The sequence below is a fragment of the Cervus canadensis genome, chromosome 10 (assembly GCF_019320065.1).
Source record: "Cervus canadensis isolate Bull #8, Minnesota chromosome 10, ASM1932006v1, whole genome shotgun sequence".
Classification (NCBI taxonomy): Eukaryota; Metazoa; Chordata; class Mammalia; order Artiodactyla; family Cervidae; genus Cervus; species Cervus canadensis.
The window spans coordinates 20,077,023-20,101,070 of record NC_057395.1 but is presented as its reverse complement, the minus strand read 5'-3'; the positions used below and the strand labels follow the sequence as shown (position 1 = coordinate 20,101,070).

Below are 24,048 nucleotides of genomic sequence, written 5' to 3'. Positions count from 1 at the left end.
TGAAGATTCCACAGGTTAAGGCTCTCAGTCCCACGAGCCTATCCCCACACCAGGCCCTGTGTGTCCCCAACCCACCCACACTTCTGCCCAGCTGGATACAAATTTGGGACTTCCCACAACATCCTCAAGTGAAAAATTTACTAGACCCACTCACAGAACTCAGGAAAGTGCTATACTTACATTTACCATTTTATTACAAAAGATATTAGTGAATAGCCAGAGGAAGAGATACTACACTCCTAGCCTATTAAGATGTTTTCCAGCTGGGAAAGCTCCCTTAGCATCCCGGCCCTGAGTTTTTAAATCATCAGTTTGGTGATTGAACTCAATCTCCAGTTCCTCTCCACTTCTTGAGGTTGAGGGTGGGGCTGAGAGTTCCAATGCCCTAAGAAGGTGGTTTGGTTCTTCTGGCTACAGGCTTCATCCTGAAGCTACCAAACCCCTCTCTGCTGTGAATCATCACCATGAAACCCCTTATTAACAAAAACTCAAGTATCAGAGAAGGGAATGGCAAACCACTTTAGTATTCTTGCTTTTGGAATTCCATGAACAGTATGAAAAGGCAACAAGATAGGACACTGAAAGATGAACTCCCCAGGTTGGTAGGTGCCCAATATGCTACTAGAGATCAGTGGAGAAATAACTCCAGAAAAAATGAAGAGATGGAGCCAAAGAAAAAACAAGACCCAGTTGTGGATATGACTGGTGACAGAAGCAAGGTCTGATGCTGTAAAGAGCAATATTGCATAGGAACCTGGAATGTTAGGTCCATGAATCAAGGCAAAATGGAAGTGGTCAAACAGGAGATGGCAGGAGTAAATGTTACATTCTGGGAATCAGTGAACTAAAATGGATTGGAATGGATGAATTTAATTAAAATGACCATTATATCTACTACTGTGGGGAAGGATCCCTTAGGAGAAATGGAATAGCTGTCATAGTCAACAAAAGAGTCCAAAATGCAGTACTCGGATGCAATCTCAGAAACGACAGAATGATCTCTGTTCGTTTCCAATGCAAACCATTCACTATCACAGTAATCTAAGTCTATGCCCCAACCAGTAATGCTGAAGAAGCTGAACAGTTCTATGAAGACCTATAGGACCTTTTAGAATGAACACCCAAAAAAGATGTCCTTTACATTGTAGGGGACTGGAAAGCAAAAGTAGGAAGTCAAGAAACACCTGGAGTAACAGGCAAATTTGGCCTCGGAGTACAGAATGAAGCAGGGCAAAGGCTAATAGAGTTTTGCCAAGAGAACGCACTGGTCATAACAAACACCCTCTTTGAACAACACAAGAGAAGACTCTACACATGGACCTCACCAGATGGTCGACACCAAAATCAGATTGATGATATTCTTTGTAGCCAAAGATGGAGAAGGTCTATACAGTCAGCAAAAACAAGACCGGGAGCTGACTGTGGCTCAGATCATGAACTCCTTATTGCCAAATTCAGACTTAAATTAAAGAAAGTAGAAAATACACTAGACCATTCAGGTATGACCTAAATCAAATCCCTTATGATTATACAGTGGAAGTGAGAAATAGGTTTAAGGGACCAGATCTGATAGACAGAGTGCCTGATGAAGTATGGATGGAGGTTCATGACATTGTACAGGAGACAGGAATCAAGACGATCCCAAAGAAAAAGAAATGCAAAAAAGCAAAATGGCTGTCTGAGGAGGCCTTACAAATAGCTGTGAGAAGAAGAGAAGCAAAAAGCAAAGGAGAAAAGGAAAGATACACCCATCTGAACGCTGAGCTCCAAAAAATAACAAGGAGAGATAAGAAAGCCTTCCTCAGTGATCATTGCAAAGAAATAGAGGAAAACAATAGAATGGGAAAGACAAGCGATCTTTTCAAGAAAATTAGAGATACAAGGGAAAATTTCATGCAAAGATGGGCTCAATAAAGGACAGAAATGGTACAGACCTAACAGAAGCAAAATATATTAAGAAGAGGTGGCAAGAATACAGGGAAGAACTGTACAAAAAAGATCTTCACGACACAGATAATCACGATGGTGTGATCACTCACCTAGAGCCAGACATCCTGGAATATGAAGTCAAGTGGGCCTTAGGAAGCATCACTATGATAAAAGCTAGTGGAGGTGATGGAATTTCAGTTGACTATTTCAAATCCTGAAAGATGATGCTGTGAAAGTGCTGCACTCAATATGCCAGCAAATTTGGAAAACTCAGAAGTGGCCACAGGACAGGAAAAGGTCAGTTTTCATTCCAGTCCCAAAGAAAGGCAATGCCAAAGAATGCTCAAACTACTGCACAGTTGCACTCATCTCACACGCTAGTAAAGTAATGCCCAAAATTCTCCAAGCCAGGTTTCAGCAGTAAGTGAACCATGAACTTCCAGATGTTTAAGCTGGTTTTAGAAAAGGCAGAGGAACCAGAGATCAAATTGCCAAATTGGATCATCGAAGAAGCAAGACAGTTCCAGAAAAAAAACATCTATTTCTGCTTTATTGACTACGCCAAAGCCTTTGACTGTGTGGATCACAATGAACTGTGGAAAGTTCTGAAAGAGATGGGAATACCAGACCACCTGACCTGCCTCTTGAGAAACCTGTATGCAAGTCAGGAAGCAACAGTTAGAACTGGACATGGAACAACAGACTCATTCCAAATAGGAAAAGGAGTACCTCAAGGCTGTATATTGTCAGCCTGCTTATTTAACTTATATGCAGAGTACATCATGAGAAATGCTGGGCTGGATGAAAGCACAAAGCTGGAATCAAGATTGCCGGGAGAAATATTAATAATCTCAGATATGCAGATGACACCACCCTTATAGCAGATAGTGAAGAAGAACTAAAGAGCCTCTTGATGAAAGTGAAAGAAGAGAGTGAAAAAGTTGGCTTAAAGCTCAACATTCAGAAAACTAAGATTATGGCATCTGGTCCCATCACTTCATGGGAAATAGATGGGGAGACAGTGGAAACAGTGTCAGACTTTATTTTTCTGGGCTCCAAAATCACTGCAGATGGTGATTGAATCCATGAAATTAAAAGACACTTACTCCTTGGAAGGAAAGTTATGACCAATCTAGACATCATATTAAAAAACAGAGACATTACTTTGCCAACAAAGGTCGGTCTAGTCAAGGCTATGGTTTTTCCAGTATGTATGGATATGAGAGTTGGACTATAAAGAAAGCTGAGCACTGAAGAATTGGTGCTTTTGAACTGTGGTGTTGGAGAAGAGTCTTGAGAGTCCCTTGGACTGCAGGGAGATCCAACCAGTCCATCCTAAATGAGATCAGTCCTGGATATTCATTGGAAGGACTGATGCTGAAGCTGAAACTCCAATACTTTGGCCACCTGATGCGAAGGGTTGACTCATTGGAAAAGACCCTGATGCTGGGAAAGATTGAGGGCAGGAGGAGAAGGGGATGACAGAGGATGAGATGGTTGGATGGCATCACTGACTCAATGGATATGAGTTTGGGTGAACTCCGGGAGATGGTGATGGACAGGGAGGCCTGGCATGCTGTGGTTCATGGGGTCTTAAAGAGCCAGACAGGACTGAGTGACTGAACTGACTGACTGACTGACAAATGAGCAGTAAATGTAGAGAAAGATAAATTCAACTGATAGTGAAAAAAAAAAAAAAACCTCAAAACAATGAGTTTTGTTTTTGCTTGCTACATTGGCAAAGTTATTTTTTTTAATAATTCTAAATCTTTACCCAGATGGGCTGAATACTGAAAATATAGATTATTATTAAGCTGTATAAAACCAGTAATATGGCACCATGGGTCAAGAATCTTCAAACATTCATTCCTTTTCACCCCACATTTCATATTTTAAAAAACTCTGGTTGAAGAAATGAATAGAGATACAAAGACATATATAGAATCATGTTCACATCAGCACTTTAAAACCTAGAAAGAGTTTTCTGTGTACATCTAAGAAGAAGAGTAAATAAATTATGGAATGGCTATCTAAGAAGACTAAGAAAAACTTACAGTGTAGATGAGCATTTGATTATGTGAGGAAATATTAATGTAATGGTAAGTGAGAAATACATTTTAAGCAGGGCCACAAAGGTAAATAGATTTTATGATCTCATTTTCATTCTTAAACGTGCTCTTATGCTATGTATATATATATGTGTATATATATATATATATATATAACTGGTAGGAATCCACCAAATATTGCCAGTGGCTTTCTATTCAAGGAAGATTACATAGGAATTTTATTTTCTTCTTCATAGTCTAGATTCCAGTCATTCTACAAAGAATATGATTTTCATAATAAAAATACAATGACTTTTTAAAGTATATCAGTGTTCTATTAAGATGTCAACGTGACTGGAAGATAAAAATTAGTGTAATTCAGTGTCTAGAAAAAGGCAAACTATATCAGGCTGGCTTCATCAGTATCTGCAAGCAGATATCACCACTGGGTTGGGGCTTGGGGGGGGGGGTAGTCATTAGTCTGGGTCATGAGGCACCAGGTAGGATGAAGGGACCAACTCACTTCACTTCAGCCCCAAGCCTCTCAAAGCAGGATTTCCACCTCCTGGGACAGGAAGTGGAGAATATGGAGAGAGTATACATGCTGAGAGTATACGGAGCCAAGGTACTAGCCTTGAGTTGAAACTTTGCATTAGCCAATGGTAAACAATTTGTGCCATTATTTTTATATTAAAAGTGAAAGGTCATTGCTGAGCTGTGAAAGATGCTGGGGTTTTTGGCCTCCAGAGAGGGGAATTCAATCTGGGGCCAATGACAAGTCTTGATAGCTCAGAGCTGTTCTGCCCGTAGTCCGAGTCCCTGGTCCGGAAAGAAGACTCCTCAAAACAATGCAACTTGCAATAGGGGAATTTATTACTGACTCGAGCCAGGGCCTCCCGCCCTCACCAGTGTGTGAGGACGAAAGGCCCCGAGCCCCAGTTCTCTCAGGTATTTATTAGGTCAAAATAAGCAGCAGGTAGTTGGTGCAATCGGATTGGTTACACAGCAGGTAGTTGGCGTAAGCGGATTGGTTACACAGTTGCAAGGTAATTTTTGTTGGCCCAATGTGGGGCTTTCAGCTTTCCCCTGATAGGTTCCCTTTTTTCTGGCTAGGCATATATTGATTGGCTGGTTCCAGGAGGCCTGATAATTATGTTACCCCGGGAAACCAGGCCTACTCCTAATCTAGGCTGCCTGCCATGGCGTTAGCCGTGACAGCCTCACAAAAGCTTTGGTGTGATAAAATTTTATTAAAGTATAAAAGAGACAGAGAAAATTTCTGACATAGACATCGGAAGGGAGCAGAAAGAGTGCTCCCTGCTAGTCTTTAGCGGGATGTTATACAACTACTATAAGTGAAGTCGCTCAGTCGTGTCCAACTCTTTGTGACCCCATGGACTGAAGCCCACCAAGCTCCTTGGTCCATGGAATTCTCCAGAAAAGAATACTGGACTGGGTTGCCATTTCCTTCTCCAGGGGATCTTCCCGACCCAGGGATCGAACCATGGTCTCCTACATTGTAGGCAGAGGTTTGCCATCTGAGCTACCAGGGAAGCTAGGCTGCTAATTAGCGAAAGGGAATGTCGCAAAACTCAGAGACTGGCACCAGGCCCCTCACCCACAACATGCATTTTGAGATAACATTGACACAAGGTGAGTCGTCCTGGGCCATAAAATGATTGACATGACTCTTGAAAGGCAGGTTTCCAAGTAAACATATAGCTTCATTAACATAGATTAGGAGAACAATGTGTGAGTAAAACAGTTTTGTTGAGCCCTTATCTGTTCTGAGAGTGTTAAGCAGAACCAACTTGAAGAAAGAGAGTCTAGGGTAAATACTTAGTTCATTAACATAGTTTAAGAAAAACATTTCCATAAGAAAAATGCATTGGCTAGCTCAAGGTTTGAGAAAAGTTAAGTTCAAGTGGAACCAGGTGTCCTCATGGCAACACAAAATTTTAATAGAAACCTCCTTTTAATTTTCTATAGAGAAGAGAAAAAAATTGACACTTGTAGTTTATTTCCTCCTGCTGCTTAAGAAAGAGATAAAAAAAAAAAAAAAAAATGTCTGACACTTGCAGCCTATTTCCTCCATTTGGAGACCCCTAGCCTCCCTGCCTGTTACTCTCTCAAAAGCAAACTACAAAATCCATATGAACTTTTAAGAAACTTGGGGTCTGTGAAAGGCTGCTTTAGGCTATGCTCTTAAAAATCACTGCCTTTACCAATAGGTTAGTGGAAAGACACAGCCTCTGCACTGTTGACACTTAGTTGTCAGTGGTAGGGGCAGGGGGCAGGGGGCTGTCCTCTGCGTTAAAAGTTTAGCATCCTTGGCCTCCACCCACTAGATGCTGGTAGTGAACATCAAAATGCCTCCAACCGTGCCAAATGCCCCCTGGGGCACAAAATCACCCCTGGTTGAGAACACCGGTGGCTAAATACCATCAATAGTGCTTTGTTGACAAATTCTCATTTCGTGAAATCTTTTAAGAGAAATTAATCCTGCTAAACTCCAAAGACTAATACAAAGAGAGAATTCAAAGTGGAGTTGCACCACATATTAAATTTCATCTAAGTGCACTTGCCTTAAAAAAAAATGAGGGGGAAAAAAAAAAAAAAGAGCGGAAGGGTAGGAGAGGCAGAGAAGGTAATTGCAGCCTAAACCAGATAAACATGGAGGGCAGGTAGACAGTCTCCTTCAAGCATGGGCTGCAGAGTAAGGGCGGGGGACCCCGGAAGGCAGCCCACCCTGAGCAGGGCAGGCTCCTGGACCATCTCCTCCCTCATCTCTGGGTGACCTCCACACCCCAATTGGGGTTTTGGTTCTTTACTACTTTCTTCCTGGATAAAACTCCCTGAAGTGAACTGCCCAGCATGGCAGACTCTGCCTGATTGAATCCCAAACGACACAGTGCATCTGTCGGGACCACGTTAAATTTCGAAGTTAACTTGGGGAAAATTGACAACCCTGAGATGCTGTCTTTCTCTTCAGTGGTCATATTTTCATCTGTGACCCCAGAATTTCAAAGTCTTACTTAGCTGTTGTGTTTGTTTGTTGTGCTCCTTCCTATGTATATTGTCTTCCCTGTGACTGGTATGAACGGTACTGCTGCAGAGGATGGCTGTAAGGATGCAGTGAGTGACCATGTAAGGTGTTCAGGGTGGTCCCCGCCTCACACTAAGTGCCCTATAAGTGTGTGCTGTGATTATCATCTGATTTCTCCCTGTACCCTCGAAATGATTGTTTGAATGTGAGTCAGTTGTTCTGTTTCAGTTTCATCCCAGCTGCAGTTCAGGTGAAGCTGGGGAGCAGGACTGGATCTTGGGGTGTCGTTCTAACAGGACAGTGTGGTGTGCTGGTAACAGACCCATCCCACAGTCAGTTCTCAGCCCTCTTATAGATGCCCCTTCCCCACTTGTCTTCCCCCAGAACTAGGGTCTTCTCTTTAGTGGCCCATCTTGCCCAGAAGTCAGGGACTATTTGCTACTGATATCCAATTATTAGAAGCAAGAATGTAATTATTATCACCCTCATGAACACACACACACACAAACAGCTTAGGAAAATGAAGTTTAAAATTCCTAGCAATCAAAATATTCCTGTGGGTTAAGTCTTACAGTCCAAAACAAAACTAATGTTTGCTGCCAACTCTTCAGAAACATGCTGATACTGCTCTCTGTGTATCAGTGAGCAAAACCACATAACAAACTTCCCCAAAACTCAGTAGTTTAAAATAACAACCAATTAACTCCGATCGTGGGTCTACAGGTCAGCTGGGTTGCTCTGCCAACCTGGGCCATCCTTGGCGAATCTCAGGTGGCCTCACTCATGCATCTGTGGTCAGCTGGAAGATGAGCCACAGACTGGCTGGTCTGGGGTGGCCTCCCATGTGGGGTCACTGTTAGCTGTGGCAGCGAACCTGACCAGGCTGTCTGTCATCACCTGCATGCTAACTCAGGTTGGTTCCTGAGGGAACCTCTGAGGGAAAGCGGACATGGGTTGGGCTCCTTGAGACTTACGCTCAGAATCAACCCAGCACCACTGCCCACCACATCCCATTTGCTGAAGCAAGGCAGGAAGCCAACCCAGACTCAAGGGTGGGAAACAGACTTCCCTCTCTTAGTGGGAAGGGCTATAGACTATAATATAAAGGGGCCAAGAATACAGAGAAAGCCTAACAGGTTAGAGTCACAACCAGTCTCCCTACATCAAGGTGAGGATGCTTTCAGCATTGGTTTCCTTTTAGCAGAGGCTGCCTGTCTCACTAGCAGCCCACCTGTGGGCTGGTTCAAGGGAAGGTTCCCCAGCGGGTAGCCTCACTCACTGATGCTGATTCACGTCTGTTTCACTTTCCAAGGGCCCCATCCTTGACACTGAGCCCTAATCTGAGCCTGCTTGAGAGGGTGAGCCTTGCACCCTCTCAGTTGTAAAGATGCTACGGTTCCCTCTGGGTCTTGGTTTCTGCGGGCAGTTGCCAGTTTGGATGAAGTTTTCCAAGACAGATTTACCAAGACACTGAGGACACTTCCTAGCTAGTGGCTGAATCAATCTTTGTTGATGTTTCAACTCAGTCAGTCACAGGCTAATTAACTCCAAGTCCTATTAGAAGCAATCAAAATGTGACTTCTCATTGTCAGGAGGCAGGAGACCTTGTAGGTAATTCAGACATCTCTTTTCCTCTGGCGTGTGTGCATGCTCAACTGCTAAGACTGACTCTTTCCGACCCCGTAGACTGCAGACCTCCAGGCTCCTCTGTCCATGGGATTCTCCAGGCAGGAATACTGGAGTGGGTTACCATGCCCTCCTCCAGGGGATCTTCCCAGGGATATGTATCATATATATATGTATATGTATATATATGTATCCATATATATATATATATATATATATATATATATAACATATATATATATATAATCTGTAAGTAAATGTGTATTTAATTCTTACAATATCTACATACACATGTAAACCTATGTAAAATATACATAATATGTGTAAAACAGAAGCTAGATATAAATATCTTTTACATTTTACACAGCTAAGTATAAATTTACAAGTACTTTTGCATTTTTGCTGAAAAATGCCTGAAAGAATGTAAGTATTGCATGTAGAGGGATTTTTTTTTTTTCATTTTCCTTTCCATATACTTTGATTTTTTACCATGAGGATGTTCTATGTTTAAAAGCAGTTCACTTGTCAGTTTTAAGGAGATTCTTCCAGTCTTTCCCACCTTGTTATTCCCAGATTATATTGTAAATTGAGGTGACTTTATACTGAATCCTTCCTGCAAAGAAAAATTCTCAGGGTGCCTGTTCAGAAGGACAGTGGTTTTTAAGGGCAGATAGAAACAAAGCCAGCCCTTGGCTTCAACTGCTTAAGAGGCCAGGCGGACCCCCCTGCAGCCCGCGCATCCCTCTCTGTCCCCCACCCCCAGGGCCGCGGGGACACAGGCAGCATCTACGTGTGGGCCTCAGGCTACGGCGGCAGCTATGACGACTGCAACTGCGATGGCTACGCATCGAGCATGTGGACGATCTCCATCAACTCGGCCATCAACGATGGCAGGACCACGCTCTACCACAAGAGCTTCTCCTCCACGCTGGCCTTCACCTTCAACAACGGGCGCAAGCGGAACCCCGAGGCCGGTGTGGTGAGTGCGGGCCAGGGGTGCGCGTAGACATTCGTGACGTCATACCCAGACACGGTGACATCATGGAAGGAGGGCCCTCCTTCAAAGAGTCAGCCCCCCATTCCGAGGGGAGATGCCCCCTCTTCTAGGCTGGTGATGCTTTGTTATCAAGGTCGAGACCTCACGAAAAACAAGAACGCCATGACCTCCTTCCCGCTCATGGTCCACAGATTTTCCTGTTCGTTGTTCTGGCTTACAAATAATGATGAACTCTAGTTTACCAAGATGTTGCCCCAGCACATTGCTTATAAGGTAACTAATATTAAGAACTGGAGCATCAAACATGCACCCCATCTGAGCCAAGAACATATCCATTTATTAGAGTAATTTAGAAATGGCATCCACGGATGGACTTTTCCTGGTCCCTAGACCTCCCTAGAAGTGGGCACATGTGTGTTTTTGCAAAGGAAGAGTAGTGTGTTTCATAATATTTTTAAACCGGGTCCACAATTGAGAAACCAAAAGATTAAGAATCACAGACATTTATTGCACTCTTCTGAGCAACTCTTCCTTCCTGGGCACTTAGGTTTAATAGTGAATTTTCCAAGTCCGCTAGACATACAGCCTTTTCTCAGTCCTCCAAGCCAGGCATTTACTGGGTGGCTCAATAGTCCTGCTGGGCTGCATCCTGCCTTGTCACCACCTTCTCCAGGGTTGGGAGTAAGGCAGGAACAAGAATGCAGTCATCAGTACCAGCTAGCCCTTCAGTCACAAGGTCCTGCCTGGGCTCCACCCATCCAGCCGGCCAGGTTCTCACATGAGCTAGCAGAAGTTCCTTGCCTGCAAGAGACCCAGGCCTTAGCCTGGCTCCCCCATGAGGCCCCCTGATTTCTCCCATGAGCCCCCTAAGCTCCCCTTAGTCTTGGGGAGGATGGGAAATGTGTCAGCTCCTCCCAAGTGGAAAGAGGTTTCACTCTCTCATCTTCTGAGCTGTGTGGGCAGAAAGGGACAAGTGAGGGTGGTCCCAAACTCATTCTGCTTGTAAACCTTTTCCCATACACTCCCCCAGAAGCTCCCCTCCCTGTCCCAAGGGCCTTCCAGTGGGATCACTCTGTCCTTAGCCCCTGTCTGTGACTCTTTCTACTACAGCTGAGGAGGGGCACCGAATTCTCTTTGAATACAGTCACTTTCCCCAGGAGATGATGTTAAACCTCCCTGATGCTTTGTTCCCCAAAATAATAGACCCACTCAAGGAGCCTACAGAAAAACAGGAGAAATGAGTATTCTCATGGTTTATAAAACAATGAAAACCCTGTCTCTCACAAACATTGAAGATGAGGATTTTCTCTTTCATCCTTTAAAACAGCTTATCAGCCTCCCCACTAAGAAGAGTCTTGGAGTGATCACTGATGTAGCAATTGTCTTTTTCACTGTGTTCCAGAATCTCTTGGTGGATTTTAGATGTAGAGAATGTAACATTTTCTCTTTAATGGCTGTCCTTCTAGGTAAACTTTAGCTGAACTTGTTTCATTTTTCCTCTTTGGGAATGCCACCCATTTTTCCTGAAGGGAAAAGAGATTGTTGATGAAATGGCCCTGAGCTTTCTGAGCTAATCTCAGTGTAACAAACCCCAGCATTGCTTTAACTATGGTGGTGGCATTGGCTTGTCACTTTCCACCTATAATGTTTCCTTTTAGGGTCCAGAAAATAAATATCTCTTTATTAGAATAGCTGCTGAGTTGCCTCTCTAAACAGTTGACTTGCTTGTATCTTATGGACACTATAACTGATTGTGTTTCCCTTTTTGCATAGGCTACTAGGAAGCTCAGATAAAATGTCTGGCAAAATAGATACATGAGTGCTAAGCTTATTCTTAACTCTATCTAAATCGTCTTCAGAACAAGGCAGACTTTAAGTAAAAGAAACAGAAGATCCTCTGCTTTGTGTTGTTTTGGGTTTAAAGCAGTGGGGTTTCTTCACTTATTCCTCACTCTTTTCCCATCCAGGCAACCCCAGATTTATATGGCAACTGCACCCTCAGGCATTCTGGAACATCCGCGGCTGCTCCTGAAGCAGCTGGAGTGTTCGCACTGGCTTTAGAGGCTAAGTGTGTCTGCAGCTCGGGACCAAGAGCCAGCTCCACAGGGTGAACTAACACAAGTATCCCAACCCAACACCAAGTGTCCATGGAGGCAAAAGTGGGTGTGAGAGTCAGTAAAAAGTCAGGGCCAATGAACTCTGGCAGGCATTGCTAATGAAACACACACACACACATCCCACAAAATTACATCCCTGAGAGAGCACAAGAGCCCAACACCCAACCACACATGGGGGTACATGGATATTTTCTTTCATCTGTGGGTTTCATGGCCGTTTCACTCTAATAATATTCCCAATCAGCTAAATGAAAGAAGATCATTGCCAAGCTGGTTATCTAGCAAGGTTTTCAGAACATGTGGTGGAAACAGGATGCTCTTGCTCCAGATTTGTTAACTTCTATGATGAACTCACTTTAATAATGAGACAATGTGGGCAAAGTCACACAGTGTAGTCCAAGAAATGGGCTTTGCTGCTACCTTCCAGCTACCAGTGAGAGGAGCCCACCCTCTCTGTTCTCACCATCCCATGGAGAGGCCACACATCACTGCTGCTGGACCCACCTTGGATTTGAGCATCAGCAGAGGTCCCTGCCCACCTGCTCCCCTGGCTTAGTGCAAACCAGAGACTCACCTTTGGTTTGAGCAATGAACTTGTGGCTTCAGGCAACATCCATGTGGTATAAGTGCAGATGCCCACTATGCAAGGAATTATCAGAGAATACAGAACCAGCAACTTGTAAGAAGTTGGATTCTGGCTCCTGGGGAAGGGAAGTTGAGTTCCCATCCCTGTCAGCTGTTGTTGGGCAACCAGAGCTTCTAGCATCAATCTTCAGGCATCCCTGCTTGACTCTCCACAGATGCAGTGCATTTTCTGACTTGCAAAGGAGGTAAGAGCTGATTCCCTGAATAGGGAAGGACTTCAAAAGATTATCTAGTCCAACCCCTATGCCTTTAAGCAGAAAAAGGCATCATTATCCTCCTTTTACAGATAAAGCCCCAAATTGGGAATGATTTCTGTCTTTGAGCGAAGCCAAACTTTGATTCTGTTAACAAAACTCAGGTGGAAAATTTAAGAAAGAAGAGATGGACACTCTCTTCCTATTAAGCACCAAGACAAAAAAAAAAAAAAAACTTATATATTATGTGCATTTCCTAAAAATGAAACTGTTCTCCTCAGGACCTGTTGGGTCTTAGAGTCTGAGTTGGTCTCGTTCACTCTAGATGGGAGCAGATAAGGAGGCTGCTCCTGCCACAGTCTCACAGAGGACAGGGAACAAGAAGGAGTTTTTGGTCTCCTCTTAAATTGAAGAGGGCAGAACTCAACTCAAAGTCTCCCTGGATTCTGGCAAGCAAAAAGTCACCTGCCCAGGTGTATATGCCAACAACTTAGCCCACCAGGCTCCTCTGTCCCTGGGATCCTTCAAGCAAGAATACAGGGGATCTTCCCGACCCAGGGATCAAACTCACATCTCTTATGTCTCCTGAATTAGCAGGCTAGTTCTTTGCCACTAAGCTACCTATATGCCAACAAAGTGACATCTAGATCAATCAAAGTGCTGGAACAGGCTGCTGGAACTTTCAACAGATTCATGGGCTCTGCACCAATTATTCCTCATTCTTTACCACACTCGCAGCTTTCCTCACAGAAAAGAATGCAGGCACTGTTTAGGCATACTTCATTTTGGAGCAGTGGTCATCAACTGAGCACTCTCTTGCCATAAACAGGGGGGAAAGTGATACCCGGTAGGAGGTGGTTCAAGCCCATCTTGGAAGCCAGTCCTCAAATTTCTCAGAACACCAGCCACCTGGGTTGGAAACACACCCTGAGATTAGAGTTTGGTGTGATTCATTAAGAATGTGTTCCCAGCAGAGACCACTGGGAAAGAGAGGAAGCAGGTTAGAGATGGGAAAGGATCTGATCAAGGATGTGATTCCAGAGGTTCTGGCCTCAGCCTGACCCCAGGGGGAGTTCTAGAGTGTAAATCATGCCTCAGAGTTTATTCCAAATCAAGGCAAGGGAGCCGGGCTGCATAAACCCTTCCTGGGGTGGTAAAGTCCAAGGCTTTTCAGTGGGCAAAAGTGCTCCAATGTTCATTGGGAAGATGAAGCTGAAGCTCCAATACTTTGGCCACCTGATTTGAAGAGCTGACTCATTGAAAAAGATCTTGATGCTGGGAAAGATTGAGGGCGGGAGGAGAAGGGGGTGACAGAGGATGAGATGGTTGGATGGCATCACTGACTCAATGGACATAGGTTTGAGCAAACTCCCAGAGATGGTGAAGGACAGGGCAGCCTGGCATGCTGCAATCCATGGGGTCGTGAAGAGTCGGACACCACTGAGCGATTGAACAACAACAAAACCAGGAGTTAAAACCTCTGATCAGCATGAAATAGCCCCGGGAGAGAGCCCAGAGGGAGGAAGCTCTCTTTGTGAACACTTTCTGCAGCTCACCTCTCTTTGTGTTCAGACGAGGCACCTGGGAGTCGTTGGGGACATATGTGGCAGCAGTCAGGGCTGTTTCCCACTCTGAGGGCCAACCAGAAAGCTTTTCCAAAGCAACCTGAATGCAGTAAACAAATTATCCTGTCTAAAACATCCGCCCATCAGGACCATGAAAGAGGTAGAAGGACCATCCCTGTGGCTCCAGGGAACAAAGGGAACCAATTCTTCTGTCCTGATTAGTCATCACCTTGTTGTTTAATCTCATAAAATGCTTTTCTGCCAAATGCTTGAAAACACTTTCTTGATTCCCCAGGGATCATTGCTCATATTTCCCAGGGAGTCCAATATTAGAGAAGTTTCGCAGGATATCTCTAGTGGAGGTTAGGTGGTGCTAGTGGTAAAGAACCCGTCTGCCAATGCAGGAGATGTAAGAGACGCAGGTTTGATCCCAGACTCAGGAAGATCCCCTGGAGAAGGAAATGGCAACCCACTCCAATATTCTTGCGTGGAGAATCCCTTGGGTAGAGGAGTCTGGAGGGCTGCAGTCCACAGGGTCACACAGAGTTGGACATGACTGAAGCGACTTAGCACACACATACACAGTTACCTTCCCATATGTGGGGTTTTCTCCATTACTCCAGACTTTCTGTGGGGTTCTAGAGGGCCAAGCCAGGTCTGAGGGGGTCATAAGGAGGCAAACTTCTGGCCCAGGAGAATCATCCACAGTAAAGCAGCCCACGTTCTAGGCTAGAACAGTGTTTCTGAAAGTGACCTTCCAAGGATGGATTTTGTCATGTAAGCCCCATCAAAGTATAATAGGCATAGAGACAAGTGTACACATGTTAGGGACAGCTCAAAGACTTCTTATAAAGTTAACACATCCATGTAATATTGGTGTTAGTCACTCAGTTGCATCTAACTCTTTGAGACCCCACGGACTGTAGCCCACCAGGCTCCTCTGTCCATGGGATTCTCCAGGCAAGAATACTGGAGTGGGTAGCCATTTCCTTCTCTAGGGGATCTTGCCCACCCAAGGATCGAACACAGATCTCCCACATTGCAGGGAGATTCTTTACCATCTGAGCAACCAGGGAAGCCTTAAACATCAATGTAACCAGCACCCAAATCAGGAAATAGACCATCACCTAAGTATCAGTATGGGCATTTTGGTTCAGCATTATGTCTGAGAGATTCCTCCATACTGCTGTTAAATATTACTGCCTTCCAATCCCACACGTCTTAATTCCTTCTTTGGATAATGTTTCTAAAGACCAGCTCAAGTGCCTCTGCCTTCGTATCTATTCCTCAGATAAAATTCTGACTTCCTAAAGTGTGGTTCTCTCCTGCCTCAGTCCCCAGCTCTCTCTCCCTGACACTCGGGGCTCTGGACCTCCTGTGATTTTTAAAGTTTATCACCTGCATAATACTTGCCTTCTCCCGCCTCTGGATCCTTCAAGCCTTTGGCAGAGGTATGGACAGGTCTGTGGAAGCAACAATTCTGGGTCCTGTCTGACGTCATCGTTGTGTTCATGCTGTCCACACGTGCAGCTGAGGTTGTGAACCGCCGTCTCAGACCCGTGTTCTCAAACCCTGTGTGCAGAAGCATCACCTGGGCACAGTCCTAAGTGTGCATCCTCAGGCCCACAGCCTCCAGGAGGTCCGATGCCAGAGACCTGAGGTTGAGACCAGGAGTCCATGTTTGTCATGGGTCCCCACGTGGTTCTGATGCTGGTCCACATTCTGTGAGATGCTCTCCTTGGGATAACTCCAGGTCCCCATTGCTGACTCCCTTGGCATGACAGGGAGGGAGCTCGGCTCCCCCCTGTTTAAATATTGAGCTGTCTGTCTGCCTCCTGGACTGCAGGCTCTGGGACCTTCCCACAGCCTGCTCAGAACTAGTGTAGAGCCTGGACATGATACACACTCAATAGATGTTCATAGAATCACTTGACTGTGCAGTGCTTTTCCATAGATCTGTCTTACTTTCCCAACTCTTATATAAACTATTTAAGAGCATGACCTATTCCTTGCTTTTAACACTGAACAGAGTGATTTCCATACTGTAGATATTCTGTACATTTATTTTGTGTTAGTTAATAGGTGTCACCTACAACCCTTGAGCTGCCGTAGTAGGATTAAAGCTTGAAGCAGGTTGTGAGATCCCTGCTTTACACAATGGGGCTTCCCTGGTGGCTCAGACAGGAAAGGGTCTGCCTGCAATGCAGGAGACCCAGGTTCGATCCCTTGGTTGGGAAGATCCCCTGGAGAAGGGAATAGCAGACCACTCCAGTATTCTTGCCTGAAGAATTCCATGGACAGAGGAGCCTGGCAGGCTTCAGGCCATGGGGTTGCAAAGAGCTGGACACAACTGGACTACTAACACTAACACACTGTCTTCTGTCAGGCCTTCCCAGGTGGTGCTAGTGATAAAGAACCCGCCTGCCAATGCAGGAATCATAAGATGTGGGTTCGATCCCTAGGTTGGGAAGATCCCCTGGAGAAGGGCATTGCAACCCACTCCAGTATTGTTGCCTGGAGAATCCCATGGACAGAGGAGCCTGAGGTCACAAAGAGTCAGATATGACTGAAGAGACTTAGCACATATGCATGTCTTTGATCAATTCAGAAGTTGCTCAGAATATAAAACTAGGAGAGACTCAGTGTTACTTTTCAGGCATAAGCAAATGGTTGTTCAACCAGTGTCACAAATTCTGATGCTGGACTATGGACCTTGCTCTGATTTAGTTTAGAAATGAGAACATCCTCATTCTGACACACTCTTTCTCTTTCACGGGCCCCATGAGAGTAAATCCATGGAGGTCCTTCAGGAAGCATAGCACATTATTGTGGCAAAACCCCTTGCAAAGGTGAGAGCTACTCCACCTGCCAGCTAGCCTTCTGATCACCTTGAAGTTAGCAGATCCTCATTTATCAACACTTTTGGGTTAAATGATTCAGAATCCTGTTCTACCAAAACACTGAGCTTTCAGCCACAATTAATGTCAGGAAATTTCACACTGTTCACCTAGTCTGTATGTCCAGGGGACCATATGTCCTAAATAAATATGTTCTTAAATTTCTCAAATAAGCATTGACTTTCCTTGAAACTTTCTCCTTAAAAACTGAAAGTCTATATTTCAAGAGCATATGAATCACTAGCATCTTCTGACCCTCATTCAAAGTTTTGAACCAATGAAACCTGCCCATATGAGATTTTTTCAAATGAGTGATTTTCTTTGAATCATTTGATTCTGAGGAGAACTGTAGTGCAAAATTTTTACAACTTTTTTGACCATGACTCTCAGTGAGAAATACATTTTGCATTCCAACCCAACACATAACACACACACACTTTCCCCATTTTACAGTCACACTGTTATTCTTTTCTGTTCTCTTCCACTCTTGACCGCTTCATTCATAAAGAACCTACTTCTCAACCTCAGCTGTCTCCTGGAATGACCTGAGAAGTGTTAACAATTTCCCAAGCCTGGGTCCCCCTCCCAGAGATTCCGATTTACTTAATCTGAGATGAGGCTGGAGCGGTTTGGTCTTAAATGTCCCACAAATGATTTTACTGTGCAACCCAGATACACAGCCCATGCAGTCAACCTTCTAGCCCACAAATGGGTCATGACTGAGACTTTGAAAAACACAGACATTGAGTAATAGTGGACACTAACTTCCAGAGACACCTCTGCAAGCCAACTTGTTTATTTGCTGAATGAAGAGAGTGCCGAGGAGGGCCGTCCTGGACCCTGGGGAGCCAGCTATTGTGGCTGTTGTCTCTGCTCTTGAAGAACTGCCAGCCCGTGTTCCCAAACGGAACGGTTCCACGCGGCCAACACTCAGACCCGGAAACAGAGCTCAGCGCGCGCCCAGCAGCCTCCGTGTCCCTCCAGCACCGCCTGCCCGAGACCCACCACCAGCCTGGCTTCTGACAGCACGCAGTGGCTGTGCCTGTGTTTCCACTTTAAGTGACTGGAATCATACAGTTTGTTCTCCTCTGTGTCTGACTTCTTTGGGTCAGCATTCTCTTCATCCCAGTTATTCTGAGTAGCTATGTTTCATTCTCACTGCAGTGCAGTGTTCCACGTCCAATAAATACATCTCAGTTGGCTTATCCACTTTACTGTGGATGGGCATTTGGGGGCTTCATAGTTTGGGCTTATGGACATTTCCAGTACGTATATGTCTGGTGAATATATACACACATTTTTGTTGGCTACACGCCTAGAAATGGAACTTCTGGGCCACAGCTTAAGCACTTGGGCAACATCAGAAGAAGATAAGAGTCAAACTGTTTTCCAAAGTGTTTGCAGTAATTTATACTCCCATCTGCAGAGTACTCAGTTGTCCTTCATCTTTGTCAACACTTGGTATTGTCTGCCTTTTTCATTTTAGCCATCCCAGTGTGTGTCAGTTTTTGCATTTGAAATATATTTAAGTAAGAAAGGCAAGACTTTTAATTGATGTACAGCTATACCTATGTTATAAATAATGCATGAATAATCCTCCCTTGACTCGGGGGTTCATAGATGTTCCAAAATCTTACTGGAGGTCTAGGTGCTATCTTAGTCATTGTGTCTCTTTTTCCTTCCCTTCATCCCTGTCCCATGCCCTTGTCCTCAAACGCCCTGCCTCCGGTCCACAGCCTGGGTCTGATCTGGAGAGACATGCAGCATCTGACTGTGCTCACCTCCAAGCAGAACCAGCTTCACAACGAGGTCCATCAGTGGTGGAGGAACTGGGTTGGCCTGGAGTTTGATCACCTCTTTGGCTACGGGGTCCTAGACACAGGTGCCATGGTGAAGATGGCCAAAGACTGGAAGACAGTGCCTGAGAGGTTCCACTGTGTGGGCGGCTCTGTGCAGGACCTGGAGTAAGTGGGCACAGTAAGCTCTGCTGCTAGTCGTGGAAAATACACTGAAGATGCCACCACCGCACTGTGATGCCTCTCTGTGGCCTTCTGAGACGCCCTGGATTTGATTCGGGGACAGACAGCTTCCAGGCAGAGCTGTATCATTAGTCAGTTTCAGAGTATCCAATCTCCAGAGCCCTGGGGCCTGGAACTTCCATCCCTTATTGCCAAGAGGGAGAGATTTACAAAGAGGGACTTTGCTAAGGGGAAGCCTTACAGCATCTGTGCCTTTGCAGGCTCTGGGCCACAGCAGGTGGGGGCTGTGGGCAGTGTGACGAGAGCAGGATGTAGTTAGCTGCATCTTGGCTTACGTTCCCAATTAGCAGAAAGGTGGTACAACCACAGTATTGAGGAGAAGGAGCTCTGGGACTCCGCTTAGTCGTGGTTTGTGCTGACATCAGACCTTGTTCTCCACAATGGCCGTGGACAGGAAGACTGGCTTTCTGTTGATCCTCATGCTCTGTGCTTTTGGGGGGGATGGGGAAGGGAGATGGAGAATGTATGCCAGGAGGAATGACCGTTTCCTTCCTAGTTCCAAGTGCACTTAGCACTCTGTCCTAATCCAGATACTTGTTGGAATTTGGAGCCAGAGGCAACACTGGAAATAGGCCGTCTGATGCCCTCATGTTAGTTAAGGAATCTGAAGCCCTGAAGTGTGACCGTCACAGCGGCTCACCCCAGCTGGGAGCTTACCTAGTGTTAGCAGCATTATTTTTTTTAATCTGGAAAAGTATTTTATTGTGTTTCAGTTGATCAAGTTAAATTCCTCTCACTATATATGTAGATGTTCTTGCCTATATGTTTCTTACAGGGTTTTATACAAATTCATCAAGAATTTACATTTCCCAAATGATCTTCTGTTGTGACAGTTTTATTCTCAGCAAAATGCACATGTACACATATACTATGACAGCAACTTTAAACTTTAAAATATATAGAAATTTCTTAGAAAAAAAAGGGAGGGACTTCTCTGGTGATCCAGTGGTTAGAACTTGGTGCTTCCACTGCAGGGAACCCAGTTTTGATCACTGATTGGGGAACTAACATCCCACAAGACACATAGTGTGCCCAAATAATAGAAGAAGAAAGTACATACAAATGTGTTGGTTTGTGTGTAAAAATATATCTCTCAAGGCCCCACTCCTCAGAGGTTCTCATTTCTGAGATTTTGAATAAGGTCCAGAAGACTGAATTTTGTGGGTGGTCTCAGAAGCATTATTTCAATGAAAGGAAAGTTGAGAGCTCTTTTTTTTTTTTTTTTAATTTATTTAATTGGAGAATATATCCTGTACAATGTCATGTAGGTTTCTGCCATACAACAAAGCAAGTCAGTCATGAAAAGTGAAAATGTTAGTCACTCAGTGGTGTCTGACTCTTTGAGAGCCCATGGACTGTAGCCTGCCAGGCTCCTGTGTCCATGGAATTCTCCAGGCAAGAATACTAGAGTGGGTTGCCATTCCCTTCACCAAGGAATCAAACCCATGTTTCCTGCATTGCAGACAGGTTCTTTACCATCTGAGCCAGCAGGGAAGCCCCGAGGCAGTCATAACTATATGTATATAGCCCCTCCCTCGAGAGCACTTTCAGAACTAATTCAGCTGGGCTCCCCGAGAACAGGAACCTAGCCTGTCCCATTTGCTGGTGTGTCTTCAGGGCCTAGAACTTAGCAGTCATGGGATCAATATTTGTGGAATGAATGAATGAATGACTATTCAGCCAGCTTCTCCGGGCACAAGGAAGGCGTCTAAACAGTGGTGATAGGCAATAGGGCGGTCAGACCAGTCAGGGAAATTTGGGGTGAGGGAGGTTGGGCCTTGATGGAAGGGCTCTGGTCTCCTGGGTGCCCTCTGCCCCCTCACCCACCGCCCACCTGAACTTGATCTCAGGTGCTGATGAGCAAGGTCTGGGGCAGATGCCATGCTGGAAGAGCTCAGAGGCTGGGCAGGGAGGCTCCAATGGCAGCGCCCAGGCCGGCTGGGCCTCTGGCAGAAGCAGCCCTTAGTGCCAGGAATCCAGCTTCTCATGGGCCAGCTGCAGGGCTCCACGGCCCCCTGGCAGCGGCCAAGTCTACCCCGGGCTGCACAGAAACGGGCTGGGAGCCGCTGAGTGGCAACTGTCAAGTTTATGAGTCTCCTCAGCGCTCATCTTCTCGGAGAAGCAGTCAGCTCAAAAAGCAATTTTCTAAAGAGACTTTATCAGGAGAGTCCGTGAAGGGTGCTTGACTAAAATAAAAGGGAAGAATAGAACTGGCTGTGAGTCATCTGCACTGGACCATCCAAGTCAGTGAGCAGAGGCAGCCTGGCCCACCCCGCCACCATCATGTTCCCAGAGCACCCAGTCCAGCTCAGCCCCCACCCTCCCCTGCCCACTCAGCTCCTTGAGCAAAGTATTAGTTGCTCAGTCTTGTCAGACTTTTTGCAACCCCATGGACTGTAGCCTACCAGGTTCCTCTGTCCATGGCCCCAGGCAAGAATACTGGAGTCGGTTGCCATTCTCTGCTCCAAAGGATCTTCCCCACCCAAGGATTGAACCTGGGTCTCCCGCATTGCAGGCAGATTCTTTATCATCTGAACCACCAGGGAAGCCCCTGAAGGCTGTGGCAAACTCTGGATTTTAAGTGAATTTGGAAATCAACATTAACACTTGACCTGAATAGCAGAAGCTCAGTAGAGAGGGGAGAGTGTGCTCAACCTCATACCAGTCAGGTGTGGCCATGACCAGTCACTTCTGAGCTGCAATCATATTGTTACGATAGTCATAACAATCATTTCAGCAATGATTTATCTTTATCAAAGTACTGAGTGCTGTAAAAGAAAGACATCTGAGCTCCCGTCCCACTCTCAGTTGCCCTAGTGGGACGTGGGTGCTGACAGTTTTTTTTCTGAAAGATGATCTCAGGAGACACAGGTGAGGAGGAGGCGATGTAGGCAGGGAGAGAGAGCAACCCAATAGAGAAGACACAGAGGATGCGCTGACTGGCGTCTAGCTGCCCCGGGCAACTAGGCTCAACCCCACCGGGGACACAGAGTTGTTCCCGCCAGCAGTGAGGAACCCAGGCTGTATTGACTCACATCCTCCTGTCAATCATTGGTTAGGGTTTTTCCTTCCGGATCAAATCCCTGACATTTTGCCATCAGGGTCCACAGGGGCCTCAGCTGCAAGAGAACCCAGCAGAGACCTAGGAGAAGTGGGAAGGGGGTCAACTGCATCAGCTGCATCCCCCGTCCAAACAGATTAGAGACTGCAAGTGACATTCTCAGGGTCACACAGCTGGTATAATAATAAACCCCAGAGTCCGTGCTCTCCCCGCTCCCCAGAGTGGCCTTCAAAACCCCTGGGATAAGAATCCTCCAGCAGTCCTGTGATCAAGACTCTGACTTCCAATGCAGGGGACATGGGTTCGATCTTTGGTGGGGGAGCAAAGGTCCCATATGCCCCTGGATGCAGTCAAAAATTAAAAAAAAAAAAAAAAAACCTGGGATAGTGTCCCCACCTCTCACTGTGTCTCCTCGCCACTCTGCCCTCAGGAAAATTCTGACCACTGGCAAGCTGGTGCTGACACTCACGACCGACGCATGCGAGGGGAAGGAAAACTTCGTCCACTATCTGGAGCACGTCCAAGCAGTCGTCACGGTCAACGCGACCAGGAGAGGGGACCTGAACATCAACATGATGTCCCCTGTGTGCACCAAGTCCATCCTGCTGAGCCAGTGCCCCCGAGACGCCACTGCCAAGGTGGCTTGGACAAGTGGCCTTTCATGACCACCCACACTTGGGGGGAGGACGCCCGGGGCACCTGGACCCTGGAGCTGGGCTTCGTGGGGAGTGCACCCCAGAAGGGGGTGCTGAAGGAGTGGACGCTGATGCTGCACAGCTCACAGAGTGCCCCCTACATTGACCAGGTGGTGTGGGATCACCAGTCCAAACTGGCCATGTCCAAGAAGGAGGAGCTGGAGGAAGAGCTGGACGAAGTCATGCAGAGAAGCCTGAAGAGCATCCTTGGCAAGGACTAGCGCCTGGCCCCCTCCCCCATCCCCACTGCCTCCTCCAGGAGCCTAGCAGTGACCACCCCCCCTACCCGACACCAGCAATGCCCACGTCTAGATCTGAAGCTTTGCTCACTGTCAGTGATTCGTTTCATTCCTATGGAAGCAACCTTTTCTATTCTATGCCCCAAATACAGTGCTCTCACCCACACCTCTGTCCTGTTTGTGACTCCAAGCTCTTCATTTCTGTCCTTCAGATAGGTGATATCATGCTAACCAACCCAGGACAGCTCTCCCCTCCATTTCTTTCATAGAAGAGAAGAGAATGCATTTAAATAAGCCAGGCCTGGGGACTCCAAGGATGTTTTATTCACGACCTCAAGGGAGGACCCGTTATGTAAAAGGAGGAGCCAGGTTTACGACAGAGGTGAGCTCTGAGTCTCTTAAAGCCCAGATGCTGTAAATCCTTTGGGGAAAGATGTATTGACTTTTAGCAAGATTTTCCAGGGATGTAAATGAAGGTGGCATGAATCAAAAAGTCCCCTAGTTACCAGATGGGTTGGATAGAGTCCAAAAGCATGAACACAGGAAATCTTACCACCACGGTCAGTGTCGTAGCTTGTTTGGCTTGCCAGTGTAATAGGCGTAAGATCTCAGTGGCCTGGCTGCCTTTTCATCAGCCACTGCTCTAAGTTACGGTAAACTCTGGGAGATGCCCCCATCACTCTCCATGTGCCTAGCCTTTCTCCAGTCCCAGTTTTCTGGGGCTCCTCCCATAGTTATGCAAAAAAAAAAAAAAAAAAAATTGAAAGGCAGGATGACAACACATCTATAGGAAAGAGTAGCTTAGTAGTTCTTAGAACAGGGATGTTCCTTTCTGATGCTGCTCTGGGGCTTATTAATCTGATGGGGGTGGGGGAGAGAAGGTGAGCCTTTTTGAGAGCTTTCCATACACGATTGGAGGAAAACAGCTTCTGCAGTGGATGAGTTGGGGA

The 24,048-nt window shown here is 45.9% G+C and overlaps 1 pseudogene; it reads left to right on the top strand.

Moving 5' to 3' along the window:
* Positions 1 to 23,080, top strand: part of LOC122448409 — a 41,064-nt pseudogene extending 17,984 nt beyond the window's left edge.
* Positions 23,081 to 24,048: the final 968 nt, after the last annotated feature.